The sequence below is a fragment of the Elephantulus edwardii genome, unplaced genomic scaffold, assembly GCF_000299155.1.
Source record: "Elephantulus edwardii isolate Elephantulus edwardi_28Jun2011 unplaced genomic scaffold, EleEdw1.0 scaffold00074, whole genome shotgun sequence".
Lineage (NCBI taxonomy): Eukaryota > Metazoa > Chordata > Mammalia > Macroscelidea > Macroscelididae > Elephantulus > Elephantulus edwardii.
Genome location: NW_006399824.1, coordinates 6,488,389 through 6,496,443, shown reverse-complemented (window position 1 = coordinate 6,496,443; position 8,055 = coordinate 6,488,389). Strand labels below are relative to the sequence as shown.

Sequence of the window (8,055 nt, the reverse complement as noted above, 5' to 3'; positions counted from 1 at the left end):
CTATTGGAAAATGCTTGTCATTCCTCTGTAGCATCTGGTCCCCACTGGACCCTCATCATTTCCTTCACCTGCTCCCCCCACCGACCAAACTGTGCAGCTCTGCAACTGCATCCTGGCACATCCTCACCCTTCTGCCCCCAACCCTCACCTCCTTGTACCCCCAATATGTTTTTCCCAATAAAAAAATATTAAAAATTTTAAAAAAACATAAATGGATTGATGATTGGGAGAGTGGAGAAAAAAGTCTTTTAATGTCTATATTTTGAACTGCATTAACATATTAACAAAGAGCATGTATTACTTTTATAAATTTGTCAAAAATAACAAACTCATGATAAAAGTATTGCTTGGAATGAAGATTAGGCATCTGTGTATTTAGAAACAATAACTTGATAATAAATTACACTGTAGGGAAAAATATCCTTGTCATAAATCAACCTTGAGTGTCAATACAAAACTTGAAATTCCCGATATAAAAGGAGGAAAGGTACAATTTCTCATCCAATCTTAAATATCGAAAACTTGAAACTCCTCTCTGTCATAGCCTCCTCCATGTCATAGAAGGAGGTTATAACAAATGTGTCACATCTCTGACAACAGAGACTGTACACATAACCCTTCCTTTCCCCCAGATACTAGAAATTTTGTTTGTTTATTATTTATGGAGCATTAGATATTTGATCACCGGGACATCTGGATCTGTTTTTTTTGCTAGGAATGGAAAAGAATGTATAAGGCACCAGGAGAAATATGTGGATGAGAAGCATTTTCATCTGCCTCCTCTCCTTCTCCCCCTTGTCTAACAGATCCTCCAATTTATTTTGATTTGCTTTATTCCCATATTAATAAATCAAGATAGAGTGATTTGTGATAAGGTTTTGTTTTTTCTTCTGAAATGAGAATATATGATCCCATAAGACTGTTGTGAAGGTTAAATAATATCAACTGTTTGAAAGCATCTAACATAACACATTAAAAAAAAAAAATAACAACAACAAAACTTCAAACTCATTGCTATTAAATTGGAGCCAATTCACAGCTGACCCGCCTGAGGGTTTTCAGAGGCGAAAAATCGCATGAAAAGAGATTGTCCCTTTTCCTCCCATGGAGCTGCTGGTGGATTTGAACTACCGAAGAGGTGTCACCTTTGGGTTAGCAGAGCAACTCCCAGATGACTGTGCCACTAGAGCACCTGGTACAATACTGTTATTGTTGTCATTAGATGCCATCAGGTCACTGAAACTCACAGATGCTCTAAGAACAAAAGATCTGAACCTTGTCCTAGCCTGCACCATCCTCTCAATCTCTGTCATGCTCAAGTCCATTGTGGTAGTAAGTGCATCAATCCATCTCATTTAAGATCTTCCCCTCTTTTGCTGACCCTCGGCTTTTGCCAGGACATGTTTCTCATAAATACTAGTCAACACTAACTGTGTATACACCTATCCATTCTTCTCATGGATACAGAAATTAGTTGCGGGGTCGGTGTCCAACTTGTTCATTCTAGGTCTAATTTATCTCGTTTTTTCTGTCCCATGGTAAATGGCAGGCAAATTCTGCTTTACTAGCAGCTGAATAGGGATATGTATCTTTTTCATAGATTGTATAAGGATGATAATGTCTGAATTATTAGATGGGCTTGAACATACTCCAAAAAAGCAAGTATCTCACTATTGCCAGCCTAATTTATACATTGAGAGCTAAAAGATATTTGTACAGATTAAGATAAATTAGAGCTTCTCATTTGAAACTTTTATTTAAAATGAAGAAAAAGTACTATTGTCTAAAACGTTCCTTCTGAATGTATTTTAAGTGTCACATTCATGCCGCTTCCCACTGCACATTCCTTTTCTATTGTGCGGATCCTCCATGCACCAAATGTTTTCCATAGAATAGCGTGGCTTTTGAAATTAAAATGAGCATTCCAGAAATGCTTTGTTTCTTATAATGCATGCCACAGAAGTAGGAAATGTGAAAAGAACATTGTGCTTCCATTAAAAAAAAAAAAAAGCAATGGCAACTTGCAAGTAACCACTCTTACAAGCTGTTTCTACCCCTGTCTTCTCCTGGAATGCCCAAAATAATTATGTTAAATGTATTTCATTAAAGCCAAGAGACATTTTCAATCATTCCTTTATTTCTGAAAGTAAACATGGCTTGGCAATCTACCCTGGGTGATGGAGGAAAAGCAGAACTTCCCTCCTCCCCATCTTGTCTGACAGATACAGCCTATTTCCAACACCAACTGTAACTCACGTTAGCAGGTATTTTTCACCAAAGGAACAGGAGAGCAAAGCACATATCATCTGAAAAAGTTTTAAGGAATGGCAGGAAACAGCAAAATTAGGTTTCCAGTTATTCAGAAAAATAATTCCTTTTTCCTCATGTTTTCTTTTTCTCCTAGTAACAAAATCAGTCATACTCCCAGAAGGAACAAAAATTCACAAAAATCTTAATTGGAATTTACACCAAAGGTAATCCTAATGCAGGACCCAAGCTCTTGCCTATCTTTTTCTTTTTTTTTTTCTTTTGTCCAAGATGTCAACCTGCTCTTCCTCTCTCTGAACCCTTAAGCTGTCCCTCTCATATGAAGAGTCTCTCACTCCAGGCTTATACTTATAGCACTTTGCTTTCTCATTTGCCTTTTTGTCTGTATGCCTGTGCTAGGCTACAAGACAAACCTGCATCGTAGATACATGTAAGACCTCTTCACTGAAATGGTCCTAAAATAGAAGTTTCAAGTCACATAAAAAGAAAAAATTCCTTACTTTATTAATTCTGAGAGGTTAAAGTTCCATTACCTGGCGTATTTAAATGGTTTGCAATATATTTTCAAATTTAGGGCATATTGGGGAAAAAAAAGAAAAGAAAAAAGGTTTTCTGATCTGTCCTAATGAAAGGATGCTTCTCTCAGTGCTTCAGAGACACTGAAAATGAAATAGATATGCACAGAGAACCCAGCTATCAATTGTCATTATTTAGAGCAGCCTTAGTTCATAATAGGAACTATGCAGGGTATGGAATGAATTTGAAATTTACTTTCATTTGCTGTGTCATTGCTACAATTGCTACAGCATCTCAGACGCTGGCCGTGTGAAAGCCTACTCTGATGCCATTTATATTCTATCTCCGTGCTCTCTCCCAACCTAACTCAATATTTTTTTTCCATTCTGCCACGACTGTGGTATAAAAAGGCCATGTTAACAGCTATCTCTTTTCTTATTTATTAGCTAAAACACTGTGAATTCTAACCTTCTTCTGACAGCACACAGGAGCCTTTAGGGCTACTTTTGCTTCCTTGAGTTAATTTTAATGTGTGAAATAAAAGATAACACATTTAAGTCAGTTAATTAGCTAAGAACTTCAAGCTGGAGTCTGAAAGAAATTAGATGGGGAGAAAAATTAAATTGTCTACAGATAAGTAGGTATCTTAAAAGCAAAAAGGTATTATCTAATTGGGGGGTAAAGGGGAACTTTCTTCAAGTCATTGATAAATTCAACTATTTCTTATTTCCTATGGAGGGGAAACATCCAACCTGCCTAAATGGCCAAAAGTACTGGGGAACATTGCATACCCCTAGCTTAACACAGGGAACCCTGGTGGCATAGTCCTTAGATGCTTGGCTAGCCCGAAGGCTACACATCCCTGGTGGTTCAAACCCACCAGCGGCTCCTTCCTTGGGAGAAAAAAATGGGCATCCTCCTGCCTTAGTAACTGAATAGAGCCTCACTATGAGTTGAAAACAACCAGAGGGCAGTGAGTTTGAGTTTTTTGGTTTGAAATTAACATACGGTAGTATCCTAAATCTTCTCTTTGTTTATTTTTTAGTTCCTCTCAAACCAATATATATTTATTGAGCACATAGTATGTTCAAAACAATAGGAAACAACAATGAGTCAGCCAGTGGATGGTGAAGATAAATGTACTGCTAACTGCAATTTAAAAAAGGCAGAAAGATGACTCCTTACACTGCTATAAGTACAAGAAAGTCCTCATGCTGAGAAGATAGCATACTTTTACAAAGACAGGGTGGGACTTCCAAGAAGAGTCTTTAAAGACAACAGTTTTCTACAAGAAGAGAATGGAAACAGCGAGCCAGATGAAGGGGACACATGCAAAGGGGCAGATAGAAAAGTATTTTTTTGAAGAGTAGGTTGTCGTCAAATGTGGATGCCTGTAAGGTCGCATAAGAAATAGAACTAAGATGTAGGCTGCAGTTTAAAGATTAAAACATTTTAAGGCCAAGGAAAGAATTAATATCTCACTCAATAAAGTAGTAGGTGTTTAAAACTTCAGATGCTGGAAACAAAAACTTTCTTCTATTCCTTCTCACCTCTCTTCTCTTCCTTCTGTATTTTCTACCTCAGGGACTGACAGACACCACTAATTCGAGGCAAGGAGACCCAGAGTCCATCAGGGACACTTCCCCTCTGCCCTCCTCCTTTCCTGACCTCCTTATACTGTCTTTTTAACATCTCTTGTTTCTGATATTCCCTCTGGGAACAAAGACCATTGACTTGGAATGACTACTCCCCCGTGACAGAATCTGAGCATCAATCTCAGCCGCACACGAATCCCTCCCTCATCACATCTTCGATGAAGGGCCTCCAGAGAGGGCTAACTTTCCACATTCTTTTCTCTAAAATGTAAATTTTGATGCTCTTCCACCCTTCAATGGCTCAATGCTGCATACAAGATAAAGTCCAAACTCCCTAGCACAGTTTATGAAGCAATTTATGATCTCACTCCAGACTAAATTATCACACTCACATTCCATACAGGAAGCATGAGCAAAATGACTCTTCAGGCTCAAGACAGGAAATGTTCAGTAACCTTGACCCAGAAATATCTCCCTCCTCTTACAGCTCCCTCTACATAGCTCTGATATCATTCAGTGTCTTGTAGTTAGTTGTAATATTGCCTCATTACCTAGCAACATGCCTCCTTAGCTTTCCCATTAACTCCCTAGGACAAGAAGTATGAAAAATAACTAAATAGTGGTTGACTTAATACACAAAGATGACTAAAACTCTCAAACTTGTTGTCATTGACTCAGTTCCGACTGACAATGACCGTCATTGGTTTACAGGGCTGTAAATCCCATAGGACGAGATGGCCCATCTTTATCCTGAGGAGCTGCTGGTAGATTTGAACTGACAGAGACGCCCAGCCATTGAGTTAGCAGTACAACTTATTACAGGCTGTACCACCAGATCTCCATAGTAAAACTCCAGGGTCTTTCTCAAGAGAACTCTAGATTTTAGAAATAAAGAAGCAAGAAAGAAAAGTTGAGTCCTTTTTACAGTTACAAGGTCAACTTTTATTTAAGCCAAACTTAAAGGTTTCGTTTTAAGTTTGAGGCTCAAATAGAGATTTGTACACCAGAGTTCATAGCAGAGTTATTCAACATAGCAAGAACATAGAAACAGCCCAGACGTCCAACCACAATCTAATGGATTGAGAAATTATGGTATATTCACACAAGAGAATACTATGCAGCATTCAGGAGCAAAGATTTTGTAAATTGCTACCTAACTTGGGAGGGACTGGAGAGCATTACACTGAGTGAACTAAGTCAGTCTCATAAGGACAAATACTGTATAAAACCATTATTATATAATGAATATGAAGATCCAAGTTGAGGGAAGGGTGGTTATGGGAAGCCAAACTTGACACCAAATTTTATATGAAAACCCTTGTTCAGAAATTGAAGGAATTACAGATTTATAAGTTAGGATTTCTCTTGTGGCAGATCCCAGAAAATTAGCTGTTTGTTCCCTGCAGACAGGAGACAGCTAGGGCCCCCTTAAGAGTAAGTGTTGTTGTTGTTGTTGTTGTTGTTGTTGTTATGTGCCGTTGAGTCATTTGCGACTCATAGCGACCCTATGTACAATAGCCCTAAACCCTGCTCTATCCTGTGCCAATCGCATTACCTCTGACACACCCATCCTGATTACCCCAGTCACTGAATCAATTCACCTCATAGAGGGTCCTCCCCTCCTGCGCTGTCCCTCGACTCTACCCAGAATGATGTCCCTCTACAAAGACCTGTCTCTCCTTGCAACATGTCCAAAGTATGTCAGATAAAGCCCCAGAATCTTTGCCTCCAAAGAGTAGCCTGGTTTAACCATCTCTAGGATGAACCTGTTTGTTTTCTTGGCAGTCCATGGTACATTCAATACTCTTCTCCAGCACCACAGCTCAAAGGCGTCAATTATCCTTCTGTCCTCCCTAGTCATTGTCCAGTTCTCTGATGCATAACAAGTGATTGCAAAGGCCATGGCCTGTATCAGGCACACCTTAGTCTCCAGAGAGACACCGTTGCTCTTGAGTACTTTAGAGAGATCCCTAACAGCAGACTTTCCCATCACAATACGTTTTTTTTATTTCCTGGCTGCTGGTGTCAAGAGTGTTAACTGTGGAGCTGAGCAAACTGAAGCTGTGAACAATCTCAATCTCTTTGCCATCCATCCTGTTGCTACCAGTTGGTCCAGTGGTGAGAATCTTTGTCTTCTTGGCATTGAGCCTCAGTCCATACTGAAGGCTGCAGTCCTTGACCCTCTGCAGTAAGTGCATGAGGTCCTCCTCAGTTTCAGCGAGCAAGGTTGTGTCATCCACATAACGCAGATTGTTGATAGATCTTCCACCAATCCTAACGCCATGCGTCTCCTCATAGAGCCCAGCCTCTCGAATAATCAGCTCTGCATACAGGTTGAAAAGGTATGGAGATAGAACACATCCTTGGAGCACACCCTTCCCAATTTTGAGCCATTCAGTGTTGCACTGCTCTGTTCTGACGACTGCCTCTTGGTCCAAGTATAGGTTTCGCATTAGCACGATTAAATGTTCTGGGATTCCCATTCTTCTCAGAGTCAGCCACAGTTTGTTATGATCCACACAGTCAAATGCCTTTGCATAATCAATGAAACACAGATAGACATTCTTCTGGTATTCTCTTCTTTCAGCTAAGATCCATCTAACATCGGCTACAATATCCCTAGTACCACGACCCCTTCTAAACCCAGCCTGGACTTCTGGCAGCTCTCTGTAAGTGTTACTACCTGTGAAATGCTTCCTTAGCTAGAGCATTAGGTTGACAATAGAGAAAAATTCGGCTTCATTTACAAGGAAGTCCTTTTATTATTTGCTTCCCCAGATTATCAATAAATGCACAGAGAAACATGACTTGGGGTCTTCAGTCGAGAACTGCTGGCCCCCTGTTTTATGCTCTCTGTTCTATCTCATTCCTGGCTGTTTGTCTCACTATTATTATAAAATTATTCCATTCTTTGGGACCCTCGGTCTGCAACAAGTGGAAGCAGAGGGGTGAGGATGGGCAGGGGGTGAGGCAGTTAATCATAGGTTTGGATAGTGTGAAGAAAATGGGAATGATCTGGTGTGAAAAACAATGTATTCAAACTTTATAAATAAGTCAGTATAAAAAAATATTTTTTTAAACACCAAGTTTCATTTTAGTGTTTCAATATATGACAGTCTAGATTCCTGCCTTCCCTAGAGAAAAGAATTCAACAAGGAGGCTTGAGCTAAACTTAGAAAGGAAAAACACCTTTATTAGGACAGATGCAGGCCAGCAGAGCCGCCACAATCCCTTGGCTCTCCACATAGCTAAGGTGAGTAGGCCAGGACGGGCTAGGTTTTTGTACAAGGTGTAAATGTGATAGTGAAGGAAGGTGACTAAAAAGTAACGGGGCTCAGTTTGTTCCCATCTTTGAAACTTAAGGAGTTTATATCTCTAGTCTTTCCAGTGCTGTACAAGCAAGCAGCTCCTAAAGATGAATCGAGGGTGGAGGATTCTGGGTTATGACACATCACTCATCATGAGATGAAACCCATATGGTGTATCAAAGCCCTCAGGTTCAATTCCTCTCACTGGTAGATAGTATTACTTCCTACTTGGGAAGGTCAGCTCTCAGTCTCAATAGCGTTTCTGTGCATGTTCCAGGAACTGAATCAAGTGGGTTTCACTCCATACCATGTTGTCAGGAAGTTAATCTAGAGAGAGCAATGCCTTATCAAGGCTGAGAAGTGGCAAC

At 39.8% G+C, this 8,055-nt stretch overlaps 1 protein-coding gene across 1 annotated transcript in view; it reads right to left on the bottom strand.

Annotated features, from left to right (window-relative positions):
* The window catches only part of CTNNA3 (catenin (cadherin-associated protein), alpha 3), a 2,453,748-nt gene that overhangs the window by 2,361,368 nt on the left and 84,325 nt on the right, over nucleotides 1-8,055 (bottom strand). The gene's annotated exons all lie outside the window — the stretch shown is intronic.